Raw genomic sequence first — 18,001 nt, forward strand, 5'->3', positions numbered from 1 at the left:
CGGGACAGGCAAAAAAACAAAACAACCCCCCCCCCCCCCCCCCCCCCACAGTGTCCATTTTAAACAAAACAAAAAAAAAGGACTCAAATTGAATATATTCAGACTGGTTGACTGGATTAGATCAAGTGCCTGTGTCTCTGTGCATTTGTGTTTCCATATGTGTCCATATTTGTAATTACTTGTATCTGCTGGCTGTTATTTCTTTCTTTTTTCTTTTTTAACTTTGGCCAATTTTTCACAGTTAAACAAGTAGTTTTGAGGGACCATTACCATGTTCAGCATTTTTTCAGCTGTCCATTTTGCTTTACCAGTATTTCTACTTAAGTTATTACTATTCTGGTAAATCAAAGTATTTCTACTGCTTTTCAGTATTTGTGCTAAATACAGTATTCCTACTAAATCATACTATTTCTGCTATTTTATAGGATTTGTGCTAAATATAGTATTTCTGCCAAATTATAGTATTTCTACTAAATATAGTACTTTTGCTAAATCATAGTTTTTCTGTTATCATGTCTCTCTTAAGTCACAACATTTTTGCTAACATGTTATGTTAATGATCCATATCAGAAATACATTGCAGAAAACCCATATCTATGCAAGGGGTGCAGCTTTATTGACAAGAACAACTACACAGCCTGATGAAGCAGACAAAAGCAGCATCTCTGATTGGTGGATTCAAATTGAGCACATCCAGGCTGTTTGACTGTCATAGATACAGTTGAAAATATAAAGATGAAAAAAGCTGAAGAAGCTGAAGTCAGTTTTTGAAAAAGTTTTTGAACTTCTAATAACTTTACAGAAGCACAGTTTGTGTGTGTGTCTGTGTGTGTGTGAATGTTTCTAATTTCTGTATCTGCTGGCTGACGTTTGTGCCAATTTGCCTTAGTAGAACAAGAATTAGTTTTTAATGAAGTTTACATTTGGTTTACTTTTTTTCAGCTCGTAATATTGATTTTCCAATATTCCTGTTATGTTACTTCATTCCTACGAAATTGCCTGCCAGGTCCCCAGCCAGCCAATCCTCTGTGAGGGCTGGTACATTCAAATTTACATATCAGGGCCTGCTTGGCTTACCAGCCAGCCAATCGTCTAGGTCAAATATGTTTAATAATTCATATTTTAATTATAAATGGTCAACATTTGATGATTCCCCCATCTCTTCTGAACAAAACGGTCTAAGAACGACCATTCTAGCCCCTACGGTTAGGAAATTATGGCCATTTGTTTAAGGTGGATCCTCAATATGAGAAATACACTACAGAAAGACTGTGTGTGTGTGTGTGTGTGTGTGTGTAAAAGGCTGCAGCAGGTGCAGCTGCTTAGGCGGGAAAAAGTACACAGCCTCTCTGATTGGTGGATTCAAATTGAGTAGCATCTGTGCATCTGTGTGTCCATATTTGTGATTGTGTGTATCTGTTGGCTGTTCTTTCTTATTTTTATTTATTTATTTTTAATTTCTGCCATTTTTTCACAGGTTAACAACAAGTAGTTTTGCAGGAACTTAACCATGTTCAGCTTTTTTTAAGCACCACAGGTCGCCAGACAGCCAATTGTGGGGGGCAGCATCCCATTACTGGATTCAAAGTGAGCAGATTCAGCCTGATTGACTGGCATAGAAACACATAGGACACTCCATGCTGTTTGTGTCTCTGTGTGACTGTGTGTGTGTGTATATGTTTGCATGTCTGTGTTCATCTTTGAATCCATGTTCATACACATTGTTTTCTGGACGTGACTTATGTGTCACTGCGTGTCTTTGTCCATACAGGGAGTGCAGAATTATTAGGCAAGTTGTATTTTTGAGGAATAATGTTATTATTGAACAACAACCATGTTCTCAATGAACCCAAAAAACTCATTAATATCAAAGCTGAATGTTTTTGGAAGTAGTTTTCAGTTTGTTTTTAGTTTTAGCTATTTTAGGGGGATATCTGTGTGTGCAGGTGACTATTACTGTGCATAATTATTAGGCAACTTAACAAAAGACAAATATATACCCATTTCAATTATTTATTTTTACCAGTGAAACCAATATAACATCTCCACATTCACAAATATACATTTCTGACATTCAAAAACAAAACAAAAACAAATCAGCGACCAATATAGCCACCTTTCTTTGCAAGGACACTCAAAAGCCTGCCATCCATGGATTCTGTCAGTGTTTTGATCTGTTCACCATCAACATTGCGTGCAGCAGCAACCACAGCCTCCCAGACACTGTTCAGAGAGGTGTACTGTTTTCCCTCCTTGTAAATCTCACATTTGATGATGGACCACAGGTTCTCAATGGGGTTCAGATCAGGTGAACAAGGAGGCCATGTCATTAGTTTTTCTTCTTTTATACCCTTTCTTGCCAGCCACGCTGTGGAGTACTTGGACGCGTGTGATGGAGCATTGTCCTGCATGAAAATCATGTTTTTCTTGAAGGATGCAGACTTCTTCCTGTACCACTGCTTGAAGAAGGTGTCTTCCAGAAACTGGCAGTAGGACTGGGAGTTGAGCTTGACTCCATCCTCAACCCGAAAAGGCCCCACAAGCTCATCTTTGATGATACCAGCCCAAACCAGTACTCCACCTCCACCTTGCTGGCGTCTGAGTCGGACTGGAGCTCTCTGCCCTTTACCAATCCAGCCATCCATCTGGCCCATCAAGACTCACTCTCATTTCATCAGTCCATAAAACCTTAGAAAAACCAGTCTTGAGATATTTCTTGGCCCAGTCTTGACGTTTCAGCTTGTGTGTCTTGTTCAGTGGTGGTCGTCTTTCAGCCTTTCTTACCTTGGCCATGTCTCTGAGTATTGCACACCTTGTGCTTCTGGGCACTCCAGTGATGTTGCAGCTCTGAAATATGGCCAAACTGGTGGCAAGTGGCATCTTGGCAGCTGCACGCTTGACTTTTCTCAGTTCATGGGCAGTTATTTGGCGCCTTGGTTTTTCCACATGCTTCTTGCGACCCTGTTGACTATTTTGAATGAAACGCTTGATTATTCGATGATCACGCTTCAGAAGCTTTGCAATTTTGAGACTGCTGCATCCCTCTGCAAGATATCTCACTATTTTTGACTTTTCTGAGCCTGTCAAGTCCTTCTTTTGACCCATTTTGCCAAAGGAAAGGACGTTGCCTAATAATTATGCACACCTGATATAGAGTGTTGATGTCATTAGACCACACCCCTTCTCATTACAGAGATGCACATCACCTAATATGCTTAATTGGTAGTAGCCTTTCGAGCCTATACAGCTTGGAGTAAGACAACATGCATGAAGAGGATGATGTGGACAAAATACTCATTTGCCTAATAATTCTGCACTCCCTGTATTTGTAAACATCGTTAGGCATGTCATTTTTGCCTTACACTTATGTACCTGCTGGCTCTTCCTTCTTGCTTTTCTAATGTTTCTGCCAATTTTTCACAGTTGAACAACAAGTAGTTCAGCTTTTTTCAGCTGGCCATTATGCTTTTCTAATGTTTCTGCTTAAGTTATTACTTTTCTGCTAAATTATAGTGTTTCTGCTACTATGTTGCATTTCTACTAAGTTATACTATTATACTACTTTATATTAAGTTGTACTCTTACACATTTTCTTCCAAGTTGCTATTTTTGTGCTAAATATTAACATTTCTGCTGTATTACAATACCTCTGCCATGTTGTACTGTTTCTGCCAAGTTACTATGTTTCTACTAAGTTACAATATTTCTGCTAAATTCTCCTTTAATGTAGTATTTTTGCAAAGTAATTGTGTGTCTTCTAAGTAACTGCATTTCTGCAAAGTTATTATATTTTTGCTAATTTGTCATTCATCTGCAACATTATTACAATTGACAAAACAAATTTCCCACGTGTGGGACTAATAAAGGTTATCTTATCTTATCTTATCTTATTTCAACAACTGTGAAGAGAAAATTATTTAGAAGATAAAGAAACTCACAACTCAGATATCTATTTTTTACATGCGCATGGGCAGTCAACGGTCCGATCTGCTTTGCACTGACGTGCACAACAGATGAGACACAGAAAAACCGCGCAGGGCATCCAGAACGTCCTTTATTTATACTTAAAACGAGCTTTCAAGGAAGTAGGAGTGGCAAAAACATTTCCATAAAAGGAGAGACTGTTCGCTTGTCAGCTGAAATAGGAGATAACTTGGTATGTATAGAAATGCAGACATTCCCATAAAAGGAGAGAAAGAGAGAGAGAACGCCAGCTTGTCTGTAAGAATAAGAGGAAGTGTCGTATGTCACCGCATTCCTCTACACATATGGCTTCAATCTCTCTTCCTGTGTTGGCTCCAATTCACAACCTCTTCTTCCTTTAAATGAAGCTACAACTAAGCATTAATCACAAAATTAAAAATCTTTCCTCATTCCCTCCTGTTGTCGCGAATTTAAAGAATATACATCAATGTGTTTCAGACACAGACCCTACATTGTGAGTGCTTTCGGTCTGGTCGTCATAAAATGTGTATCATTCAAACATAATCATTCATCACATTAGTTTCATACTCATCGTCTTCTCCTTCTTCCTCATCTGGCACAGTGACATATGCAACGAGAGATTAGGATATCATTCTTGATATCATTCCTCTTACACAGGGAATAATACATGTAGTAAAGATACAAAACATGATAAGTATTAGGCCAATAAACATCAAAACCTTAAACATCAATGTTCTCCATGAGCCACTCAATCGGTCACCTGTGCCTGTTGAACATTTCTAAGTAATTGTAGAGCATTTGTCATATTATCAGAATGCACATTGTCTAAAATATATGTACAACAAGTCGTATCGAACAAAACACACAGACCGCCCTTTTCTGCCAAGATCATGTCCAGGGCGACTCGGTGTTGCATAACAGTCATTCTTATGGCATCAATTTCCTGATTTTGCTCATTGTTGATGGTGGTTGATGCATTTAAAAACAGCCCAAAACGATAATCCAATAGTCAGGGGGTCACTGTGGTTTAGGACAATTCCTGAATATTGATAATCTGGACTGGCAACGCTTGCTGTGCATGTCACTTGAGTCATATTCATAGGTTTGCCATATAATATAGCATACTGTGTTGTAGTAGGCATGTGTGAGCATATATATTTGTATCAGGCGTTGTTCATCCAGGGATGGATGTGGTCCTGTGTCACTTCGACCAGGTGTGAGTTGTCATATGTCCATGTCCTTCTATACAAGTTGGCTTCTTGATCCATTAAGTGCATCAGAGTCCATGCTGTAAGCAGCAGGGCCAAGGTGGTAAACAGAATAATCTTCATGATGACCAGACACACCGATTTGCTCTGGTGAGTAGACTACAGGCGAGAAGTAGAAGGCGGGATATACCCAATCAGCCCTCCCTTCACCTGTAGATCACCAAAGAGTCGGGGTGGTGGTGTCTTTTAGGTTATGTTGTCACTCACTTCCACCTTTTTGCAATGGCTCTGGTGGATCCAAAAGGGCCTCTCAGCGATTTTGCAAGCTGTTGGTGTCGTCAAGAGTACTTGGCATGGACCTTATCGCCTGGGTTTAATCTGCAAGAGACTTGAGAAGCGTCGCACAGCAGTTCAAAACAATATCCCTATTTTCTACTAAAGTTGTCTCTCTAACAGATTTATCTATGGGTTCACTTGTATCAATTCATGCATCTTTTCACTGAGGTCTGATTCAAACTATCTGACTACTGATTCTTTCCAAAAATAATTTCACATGTAACAATTTATATATGTGTGTTTTCTATTTTTTATTTACCTCTTTGTTGTGATCTGGTGGACATCTCTAAACACCATCATGAGTTCAGGCTTCAATTTCAACCCAATTATACTCCTCTGGGCTTCACCTTCCCACTGGCCCCTGTACCCTTCTCAAAGTGTCCTTTGTTGTCTTAAATCTCCAGCAAACACAATCTGTTTCTTCTCCGTTTCTTTTCAGTATTTTCCTTATAGATTAAGTCCCAGCCAGGCAAAATATCACATTCAGTGCCTTTAAACAGTTATGTCGCACTGTTCTTACCAGCCTGCTGTTAATTCTTCAGGTTCACGATGTTCTGTTGGTCTTCATCAGGAGATTGACTGTCCTTTGAGCTTCTTCTCAGGATCGGGACAAGTGGGAGGTCAAGCTGTAAAATTTTAAGCCAAACTTTGGCCTGTTTTCTCCCAATTATGTTAATCTATGGTTTTGCTGCTATGCTCAAAATTCTAGGTTGAGAAAAGTCCACCTTTATCTATTTGTGGCCTATATATTAACACACTAAACCATACCATTAATATCATTTTCATTTCTTTTCTTAAAGCCTCCATTGCTTCATCTGGCTAGAGTCTGTCTCTTCTGTTTTTCTCTCTGGGTGCTCACTCCTTCTATGGGCATGCAAAGGTCCTGTCACACACACACTTCCTGTTACTCTCTTTTGTGTTTCTACAGGCTAATCAAACTCATTTTGCATTTACAATCTACAAACCCTTTGTAATTCTACTAACTTTTGATCTAAAATGTAGCGTCATTCACACAATAATTTCATATTTTGATCCTTGACATTCATTCAATTCAATAAAATCCATGTGGATGGTGTGGAAAACTGGCCTCTCTTAGGTCTTAAGTTTCTTTGTGAGTTGTGTTTTTGACAGAATAGGCATGTTCTTACAAATTAAAGTTTCAAAATTTATAGTGTAAAAGTGTGTATTGTATTGTTTATCTATACTATATCTCCCTCCTGTTTACACATGTATTACTTCATGTGTCACTACAGCCGCTGTCCTGTGTAACGACTCTGGTAATATTGGTTTTCCATCACAGACCATTAAGTCATCTTTCAGTTGTGCTCCACATTTCAGCCACTTGTTTTGTTCAGTGGTTGTTGCAGCTTTTTGTTCGGTTTTTAGTACATCAAGTGGTATTTGTGGGCAGCAGTCGGATACTAGTAGCTCTGCCAATTGTTGTGCAGCCTGTTTTGCTACTTGATCTGCAAAATTATTACCTTTTGTGACAATAAAATTGTCTTCTTGATATGCTGCACATTTGCAAAGTGCCAATTGTTTTGGCAAGGTGATCACTCCCAGCAAGATTTTAAAAAGCTGCCGTGTTTCACTGGGTTACCCATAGAGGTAACCATACCTCTGTTATGTCAAATTTTTGCAAAGTGGTGCACTGCTGAAAGAACAAACTGGCTGTCAGTGTATATATTTATATTGTGGCCTGTGTGCAATTCATATGCACATATGACTGCGTACGTGCAGCTGACTTTTTTACTGCCTCTGCTGCGGCTACACAGCCTTGCACATGCAGGCAGGCCTGACGCAACAGAGTCTAATTTACACGAGTCTAAGTTTCACCAGGAATGTTAATGAGCATTGTTTTCCTCCAAACGCCTGTGTTATCACAGCTGTCATATAACCTGCTCCTCTATCTACACGTAAGTAGAAAGGCTTATCATAGTTAGGCAAGGCTAAAACTGTATCTGTCTGTAATGCCTATTTTTAAATAACTGAACGCTTCTTCTTCTTTTTTCCTCTCCATAGATGAAACATTACATTTTCACTTGAGGCATTTTTAGATAATTTCTAGTTTTTCAAAGAACTCACACATCTTACATATTTCAAACTTCGAAGTTAGGGTTTTGTTTTGTTTTATATATATATATATATATATATATATATATATATATATTTTTTTTTTTTAAACTTTGCATTGCTCACAGTTCATAGCTTACAGCTCTAAAACTAGGCATTTGTAAATCATATGCCTAATCACTATGTGTCACTGTGATCCACAAGTATGGTCACAAATTTGTTTCCAAACCAACAAAATAAAATAATCAAACAAAACTGAAAGCATACATGAGTCAGGACACAAAAAGAAAAATGCTGCTACTGAAACAGAGCAGAAGTGTGAGGGAAAACTGAGCTCACAGACAGCTGCATGTGTTGGCCTTTAATAGCATGCAGCCTCTGTTCTAAAAAAACAAATAAATAAAAAATAAAAGAAATGTGTAACATGCTCATCAACTTAGCGGTGTCCACATATTTAATTCAGCTTCTCAATCCTGTAGGTTTAGCTATTATCTACAGGGTTTGGCTTATTAGTTGTTATTATTGATGTGCTCTATATCTCAGTAATATTTTATCTAGGATAAATGACAGGTTTTCAAGCAGGTTAAGTGCCTCTATGCACCTAATTGGTTTAGATATTTCCTTTATTTTCTTCATCTCATATGTCATTATACTGAGTTTGAGCAAACCTTAAGCTTGATGCAGACTACTTCATAACAATTGTCCATCTCACATCATACTGACTAGGATACTTCTTGTTATTAATATTATATCATTATTAATATTATCATCTTTTTCTTTCTATATAATAACAATAGTATATTACAATATTTTATTAGTGTATATCACTATACTACTACTGAGCCAATTTAATAGTTAGGATCATCTTACTCAGCAAACAGATAATTTAGAATTCATCCAATCTGTACAAATTGCTTTTTCTCTGAACAGGTTTGTGCCTACTTTTTAGACTGGTCTTCTGTTTGCCTCATCTCAGATCCAACCTTCAGTCACATTCATTCTCTCTGTTGCATGTCGAACCAAGTAATTTATTATTATATATTTTATATTTTATTTTGTATCCATCAAGGGCTTCGGGTGATCTGCAGTTTCACCCTTTCCCAAGCTGGAGACATTTACCTTTTCACACACTTTCCTTGGCTGAACAATGACACAGCCTTAATGTACCTTATACATCTCTCTATTTTGTTTAAAAGGTTTTCATGTGAATTATTTCCTTTTATTTATTTTATACATTCTGGGCATGAACGTCATGCCAACTATGTTTCATTGTTAATATCAGTTTACAGGTTGTTATCCTTCCTATTATTAGTTTCAATACGTTAAAAATAAGTTCTAATGTAATTTTGTCTTTGTTTATTTTATTTTTGTACTTCTTATATTTATATCTATTCGTTGGGGTCTGTTTCCAACCTTTTTAAACTACTTTGATCTCTAGTTTTCACTGCACTGTAGTGTGACCTGATGCTGATTTTACTATTAAATTATCTTCTGAGAGTTGTACTTCCTGTGGTTTTCTGTTCAAAACGGTTTTACATACTTCTGTATTACGTAACATCTGCACTGGTTTGCCATTGACATATACTGTCAGTGTAGGTTTGCCTTTTACTTCAGACACTAATTGATAGACATTAAATACTTCTGCGTCACTTTTGTCATTTTCATTTGGCTTTTTTCTCATTTAGTCATTCATTTAAATACTGCCGTTTGTCTGTTTTATGTCTGCAATCTCTGGTGAAATGCCCTTCCTTGCCACAATTCCAGCACGTACTATCTCTTTCTTCACTTCTTTCGCGTAAGTCTGTCTGTCCTACATATCTCTGGCCCTTTCCTCTAAATCCTCCTCTTCCTCTGCCTCTATTTCCTCTCCTCTGTCCCTGTCTGTTACCTTCTAAATCCTCCTGAAAATGCGATAAACTCTGTTTCTGGATCTAATGTGAAAGTACCTGTGCTTGCAGTTTTTTATATATTACACGGAGCGCGTGCTCGGCATATTGCAATGCGTCGGCTAGTGGTCATTCATTGTGACCTAGTGTTTTCCAACGTGGGATTTCACTGCGGGTAGCAGGCGATTCAGGAATGCATTTTTTAGCTGCTGTTGGTAAGGACCGTCGGGACCTTCATTATAATCCATTCCTGAATGTTGCCTAAAAACTGGATGCAGGCGATCTAAAAAATCGGACGCTATTTCATTTTCTTTTTGTTTCACTTCACCAATTTTGCCTATCTTTTTGTGACCACGGCCGGAACATGAATATATTTGGGTTATTATCACGTTGTGCCTCTCCACCTTCTTTACCTTCCCCCGTGGGTTGGCCATATCTGGGGTTTGGTACTGCTATCATGGGAAAAATGCCGGGAGGACCAGGTGGATCGACATCACCTCCCATATCTCGTCCGTAGCGATGTTTTCCTATTTTTTCCTGTGGATTTTCACCTAGTGCCATTTTATCTAACATGTTTTGTGCCTCTGCATAAGGACCAGGCTGAGGTCTAATCGGATCAGATGATAATTTAAGGGGGGTCGCAGCAGCGGGAGTGGGGGTTGACTACCTCTGCCTTTTTCATTTTTCTTTTCTTGTTTCTTTTTTTTATTCTCACATTGTCTATCTGCCTCTCGCTTCCATACTTGGAAATATTTAATTCTTGCATGCGTTTTCCTTTTTTCTTTAAATCTTTTGTTTCTCCTACTTGTTTCAGTAATGCTCCTTTAAGTTGTGATAATGCAGATGGGCTACATTTTCCTTCCCAGGTGGTGTCACGATCTGGTACAGGGATTCAAACGCAGAGCGGTAAGGTATCTCCAAGGTGTAGTTTATTTACAGTGCCAGTGCAATATATGTACAGTGAAGGGATCCAAAACTCCGGGGGAATCACAGGGTAACTCGCTCACGTCTTCTTTGCTCACACTCACACACGTTCCCGCAGCAGGGAGGTCGCAGGTCCGGGGGGGAGATCTGAGGCAGACGAGAAGGCAGGTCACCAACTAATCACAAATCACGAATATGAAGCACAAGAGCTGTGAGAACACTAACGTTAGGGGTACAATCATCCAGCGACGAGAGGATCTGTGTTCCAGCCTCAAATAGTGCTCCCGGTGATGATGGGTGAGTGTTGTCAGGTGTGTGTGTGGGCCAAGGGCGGGAGCCCACAGTGAGCTCCGCCCAGGCAGAGAGGGAGAGAACAGAAACAGCAAATGTAGCCTTGTGGTGCCGGGCAGGCACGGAGACCATGACAGTACCCCCCCCTCAACGGGAGCCTCCCGGTGACCCACCAGGCTTGCCTGGATACCTGCGGTGGAAGTCCCGGAGCATGGCCCCATCCAGGACAGCAGCTCGAGGCACCCAGGAGCGTTCCTCTATCCCGTAGCCCTCCCAGTCAACCAGGTACTGAAAACCCCGACCCCGGCGCCGGGAGTCCATGATGCGGGTGATATTGTAGACCAGCTGACCATCCACTAGCCAGGGGGGTGGCGGGGCCCTGGAGGGAGGGCACAACGGGCTGGAGAGCACCGGCTTGACCTGAGACACATGGAAGACATTGTGAATGCGCATGTTGTGCGGCAGCTTGAGGCGGACAGACACAGGGTTCACAATGGCTTCAACGGGAAAAGGGCCAACAAACTGAGGAGACAGCTTCTTCGACTCAGTCCGTAGCGGCACAAAACGGGTAGCCAGCCATACCTGTTGACCGATGGTGTACACGGGGGCTGGTGTCCGGCGACGGTCAGCGAGGGTCTTGTTCCGCTCCTTAGTACGGAGTAGGGCAGCCCGAGTCGCCCGCCAGGCACGACGGCACCCGCGGAGGTGAGCCTTTACAGAAGGAACGGAGTGCTCACCTTCGATGGCCGGGAGCAAAGGCGGTTGATAGCCCAGGGACGCTTCGAAGGGAGACTTGCCCGTGGCGGAGGACGTGTGGCTGTTGTGGGCGTATTCGATCCATGGAAGCTGTTCACTCCAGGTCGATTGGTTGTGCGAAGCGACACAGCGGAGGGCAGCTTCCAGCTCCTGGTTGGCCCGCTCCAATTGCCCGTTACTCTGTGGATGGAAACCGGAAGACAGACTGACCTTGGCCCCCAGTGCGGAGCAGAACTCCCTCCAAACACGGGACGTGAATTGCGGCCCTCTATCCGAGACGATGTCCTCGGGGATCCCGTGAAGACGGAACACATGGGAGGTGAGGAGCCGGGCCGTCTCCAAGGCAGAGGGGAGCTTCGGGAGGGCGACGAAGTGTGCAGCTTTGGAGAAACGATCGATAATGGTAAGTATGGCGGTGTTACCAGCGGAGGGCGGCAGGCCCGTGACAAAGTCCAAAGAAACATGGGACCACGGTCGGGCTGGTGTAGGGAGAGGCTGCAGAAGACCCGGTGGAGGGCGGTTCGAAAGCTTATTCCGGGCGCAGGTCGAACAGGCCGCTACGTACTCCTTGGCATCCCTAGCCATAGCAGGCCACCAGAAGTAACGTCAGAGGAACGAGTAGGTGCGGAGGACCCCAGGATGGCATGAAAAGCGAGCGGTGTAAGCCCACTGGAGAACCTGAGAGCGGACGGCTGAAGGAACGAAGAGGCGACCAGGTGGACCAGTGCCAGGATCCGGTTCGGTCTCCTGCGCCTCTTGGATGAGCCCCTCGATCTCCCAGGAGATGGCTCCAATTACGCAGGCGGCCGGGAGGACAGGCTCAGGGTCCGAGTCCTCCCCAGTGATGGAGAATTGCCTGGACAGGGCGTCTGGCTTTACGTTCCGTGTTCCTGGCCTGTAGGTGATAGTGAAGTCAAAACGAGCGAAAAACAGCGCCCACCTGGCTTGCCGGGAATTGAGACGTCTAGCCGAGCGCAGGTACTACAGATTCTTGTGATCCGTCCAGACGATGAATGGTTGTGCCGCTCCCTCCAACCAATGTCTCCACTCCTCCAGGGCCAGCTTGACGGCCAGAAGCTCCCGGTCCCCGATGTCATAGTTACACTCTGCTGGGGAGAGACGGCGAGAATAAAAGGCACACGGGTGCAGCTTACCGTCCGTCTGTTGAGACAGAACTGCCCCAACCCCGGAGTCCGACGCGTCCACCTCCACAACGAACTGCCGTGTAAGGTCCGGTTGCCGGAGTATGGGAGCAGTGGTGAACCTGTCCTTGAGCAGGGCGAAGGCTCACTGAGCGGCAGAATCCCACTGGAAGGGAACTTTGGGAGAGGTGAGTTTAGTGAGAGGGAGAGCGATTCTGCTGAAATCGCGAATGAACCGTCTGTAAAAGTTGGCGAATCCCAAAAAACGTTGCACTTGGCGGCGATCAGGAGGAGTAGGCCATTCCACCACAGCCCGCACTTTCTCCGGATCAGTCTGCAAGTCCCCCTTCTCGATAATGTGGCCCAGAAAACTCACTGACGTCACGTGGAAATCGCACTTCTCCCCCTTCACAAAGAGCCGGTTCTCCAGAAGGCGTAGCAGGACCTGCCGGACATGGACCTTGTGCTCCTCGAGTGTCTTAGAAAAGATCAAGATGTCATCTAAGTACACAAACACACAACGGTTAACAAAATCACGAAGGACATCATTAACCATCGCCTGAAACACTGCGGGGGCGTTAGCCAGCCCAAACGGCATCACGAGATACTCAAAGTGGCCCCGATGCGTATTGAACGCGGTCTTCCACTCATCCCCCTCTCTGATGCGCACCAGGTGGTAAGCGTTGTGCAGATCCAGCTTGGTAAAGACGGTCATGCCCTGAAGCAGTTCAAAGGCGGAGGAAAGCAACGGCAAAGGGTATTTGTTTTTAACAGTGATCTGGTTAAGGCCCCGAAAGTCAATACACGGCCGCAGCGAACCATCCTTCTTATCCACAAAAAAACCCCCAGCCGCGACAGGGGAAGAGGAGGGGGGAATCAACCCTGCCGCCAGCGACTCCAAGATGTAGCGCTCCATAGCATCCCTCTCAGGCCGGGAGAGGCTGTACAGGCGGCTAGACGGCAGCGGAGCTCCAGGAAGAAGATCGACGGCACAATCGTACGGGCGGTGCGGGGGAAGGGACCGCGCCCGATCCTTACAAAAAACATCCCGCAGATCATGATAAACCCGCGGAACCATCGAGAGGTCCGGGGCGTCCGACGGCGAGGCCGCGGGCGGGAGCGGAACGGGGGAAGCCGTGGCCCGGAGGCAGTTCATGTGGCAGGCCACACTCCAACCCAGCACGGCACCCTTCTCCCAGTCGATATGCGGGTTGTGGAAGACAAGCCAGGGGTGACCCAGAACCAGCGGAGTGAGAGGAGCCTTAAACGAAAAAAAACAAATCCTTTCTGCGTGATTGCCCGAGAGAGATAATGAAAGGAATTCAGAAACATGAGTGATGTCAGGCAGGCGCTGACCCGACAGTGCGTGAACGCGGAGGGGGCGTGACAGAGGCTCCAAGGCGATGTTCAGTTTGGCGGCGAGTGAGGTGTCAATAAAGTTCTGCTCAGCCCCAGAGTCAATGAGAACGGAGAGAGAATGAGAAACAGTCCAAACACGCAGTGTAGCCGGCAAAAGAAGTCTGGGGAGAGGGCTTTCACTCGACAGATCGCCCACCAGCACCCTCACGATCACTGGTGAGCGTGCCCTTTTGCCAGCGTTGGGCAGGAGGAGACAGAGTGGCCTTTACAGCTGCAATAAACGCACTCACCGGAGGCAAGGCGGTGCTGGCGCTCCGCGGGCGACAGCCGTGAGCGCCCAAGCTGCATGGGCTCTTCCCCATCATTGGTGTCGGCGTCACACGACCCATGGGCTGCAGTAGGGGTCCCACAAAAGTCCAGCGGGGCATGCCCCGAACGCGCGCGTGCGCTCTGATGTGCGCGCACCTGATCGCACATCGGAGCTTGAGCCCAGGTTAGAGCACGGTCCTGGAGTAACTGGACGATATAAGCGATTTTCGCACCATCAGTAGAAAAGGCTTGCGGTTGCTGGCGAAACTGAAGGGCACACTGAGTGAGGAAACCAGCACATTTATCAATCTCTCCCGTGAAAGCCCTGGGAGTAGGGAGGAATCTGTCAACGTGAACAGGTGAGGGAGCAGGTGGCGCGACACTTACTGCTGGAACTGGCGCCTCCGACGGAGGAGCGGCGACCAGTGGAGCGGCCGGTAGCGGTGTTAGCCGGGCCACGGCCTGTGTGAGGTTCGCGAGCGCTGCTCGAAGGTGAATGAACATCTGCTCGTGGCGTGCCAGCATCGCGGCCAAAGTGGCGAGGGTGGGAGTCGAGACCGCTGGGTCTGCTGAATCCATTTCCGTGTCTGGATGATTCTGTCACGATCTGGTACAGGGATTCAAACGCAGAGCGGTAAGGTATCTCCAAGGTGTAGTTTATTTACAGTGCCAGTGCAATATATGTACAGTGAAGGGATCACAGGTCCGGGGGGGGGGGGGGGGGGGGGGGGGGGGAGAGATCTGAGGCAGAAGAGAAGGAAAGTCACCAACCAATCAAAAATCACGAATTACGAAGCACAAGAGCTGTGAGAACACTAACGTCAGGAGTACAATCATCCAGCGACGACAGGATCTATGTTTCAGCCTCAAATAGTGCTCCCGGTGATGACCAGTGATTGTTGTCAGGTGTGTGTGTGGGCCAAGGGCAGGAGCCCACAGTGAGTTCCGCCCAGGCAGAGAGGGAGAGAACAGAAACAGCAAATGTAGCCTTGTGGGGCCGACCGGGCAGGCACGGAGACCATGACAGATTAGTCCTTAAGCTTTTATTTTGAAAATCCTTTCGGCGGATTAGTCCTTAAGCTTTTATTTTGAAAATCCTTTTGGCGGATTAGTCCTATTTTTACAGATCCGTGCAGTGGATCAGACTAATTACATCCTTTCGGATAAGACCTAGGTTCGTTTTACGCGAGTGTAAGTGAGTGGTTTCTTTACCTTCCCAAAACTCTCTGGCTATGTTGAAAGTCAGCCACTGGATCCCAGCGTCGTGGACGACTTAATGACACTGGCCAGAACCCGAATTTCACGTCTCTGGACTTTGACTCCTAGGCTGTCGACAGGCTTTTCAGTGCAGCTTCCACGACGCCAGGACACAGCGGCCGATGCTTCCTATCCGGCTCGGAGGACCAAGAAAATGTGAAGAGAAAATTATTTAGAAGATAAAGAAACTCACAACTCAGATATCTATTTTTTACATGCGCATGGGCAGTCAACGGTCCGATCTGCTTTGCACTGACGTGCACAACAGATGAGACACAGAAAAACCGCGCAGGGCATCCAGAACGTCCTTTATTTATACTTAAAACGAGCTTTCAAGGAAGTAGGAGTGGCAAAAACATTTCCATAAAAGGAGAGACTGTTCGCTTGTCAGCTGAAATAGGAGATAACTTGGTATGTATAGAAATGCAGACATTCCCATAAAAGGAGAGAAAGAGAGAGAGAACGCCAGCTTGTCTGTAAGAATAAGAGGAAGTGTCGTATGTCCCCGCATTCCTCTACACATATGGCTTCAATCTCTTCCTGTGTTGGCTCCAATTCACAACCTATTCTTCCTTTAAATGAAGCTACAACTAAGCATTAATCACAAAATTAAAAATCTTTCATCAAGAACTTTTCAGATACTGACTTCAGCTTATTCAGCTTATTCAGCTATTTTCAGCTATTTTCAGCACAGCATCCACACAGCATTTTCGCCATAATGCAAATTTTTCTAGTTTAGATTTTCTTTTTCTGCAGTGAAGCACTTTAAGTACAAGCACTTTTTCAGTACCATATTTTTCTAGCTATAAAGCGCACTTAAAATCCTTAAATTTTCTCAGAAATCGTCAGTGCACCTTATGTATGAATTCTGGTTCAATTCAATTCAATTCAATTTTATTTATATAGCGCCAAATCACAACAAAAGTCGCCTCAAGGCGCTTCATAGATACAGAGAAAAACCCAACAATCATATGACCCCCTATGAGCAAGCACTTTGGCGACAGTGGGAAGGGAAAACTCCCTTTTAACAGGAAGAAACCTCCAGCAGAACCAGGCTCAGGGAGGGGCGGGGCCATCTGCTGCGACCGGTTGGGCTGAGAGAAGGAAGACAGGATAAAGACATGCTGTGGAAGAGAGACAGAGGTTAATAACAGATATGATTCAATGCAGAGAGGTCTATTAATACATAGTGAGTGAGAAAGGTGACTGGAAAGGAAAAACTCAATGCATCATGGGAATCCCCCATCAGCCTACATCTATTGCAGCATAACTAAGGGAGGATTCAGGGTCACCTGGTCCAGCCCTAACTATATGCTTTAGCAAAAAGGAAAGTTTGAAGCCTAATCTTAAAAGTAGAGATAGTGTCTGTCTCCCGAATCCAAACTGGAAGCTGGTTCCACAGAAGAGGGGCTGAAAACTGAAGGCTCTGCCTCCCATTCTACTTTTAAATACTCTAGGAACAACAAGTAGGCCTGCAGAGCGAGAGCGAAGTGCTCTAATAGGGTGATATGGTACTACAAGGTCATTAAGATAAGATGGGGCCTGATTATTTAAGACCTTGTATGTGAGGAGCAGGATTTTGAATTCAATTCTGGACTTAACAGGAAGCCAATGAAGGGAAGCCAAAACAGGAGAAATATGCTCTCTCTTTCTAGTCCCTGTCAGGACTCTTGCTGCAGCATTTTGGATTAGCTGAAGGCTTTTCAGCGAGTTTTTTGGACTTCCTGATAATAATGAATTACAGTCGTCCAGCCTGGAAGTAATAAATGCATGAACTAGTTTTTCAGCGTCACTCTGAGACAGGATATTTCTAATTTTAGAGATGTTGCGCAAATGGAAGAAAGCAGTCTTACATATTTGTTTAATATGTGCATTGAAGGACATGTCCTGGTCAAAAATGACTCCAAGGTTCCTCACAGCGTTACTGGAGGCCAAGGTAATGCCATCCAGGGTAAGAATCTGGTTAGATACCATATTTCTAAGATTTTCAGGGCCGAGTACAATAACCTCAGTTTTATCTGAATTAAGAAGCAGAAAGTTAGCGGCCATCCAGGTCTTTATGTCTTTAAGACATTCCTGCAGTTTAACTAATTGGTGTATGTTATCTGGCTTCATGGACAGATAGAGCTGGGTGTCATCAGCATAGCAGTGAAAATGTATGCTATGTCTTCTAATGATGCTGCCTAAGGGAAGCATGTATAATGTAAACAGAATTGGTCCTAGCACTGAACCCTGTGGAACTCCATAATTAACCTCAGTGTGTGAAGAGGACTCTCCATTTACATGCACAAATTGGAGTCTATTAGATAGATATGATACAAACCACTGCAGCACAGTACCTGTAATACCTACAGCATGTTCTAATCGCTCTAATAGGATATTATGGTCAACAGTATCGAATGCTGCGCTAAGGTCTAGCAGGACAAGCACAGAGATGAGTCCACTGTCAGAGGCCATAAGAAGATCATTTGTAACCTTCACTAAAGCTGTTTCTGTGCTGTGATGAGCTCTGAAA

This window comes from Mchenga conophoros, linkage group LG22, assembly GCF_057382185.1.
Source record: "Mchenga conophoros isolate Kocher_MC1m ecotype Shallow Benthic linkage group LG22, M_conophoros_male_GT1.1, whole genome shotgun sequence".
In the NCBI taxonomy this organism is placed as follows: Eukaryota; Metazoa; Chordata; class Actinopteri; order Cichliformes; family Cichlidae; genus Mchenga; species Mchenga conophoros.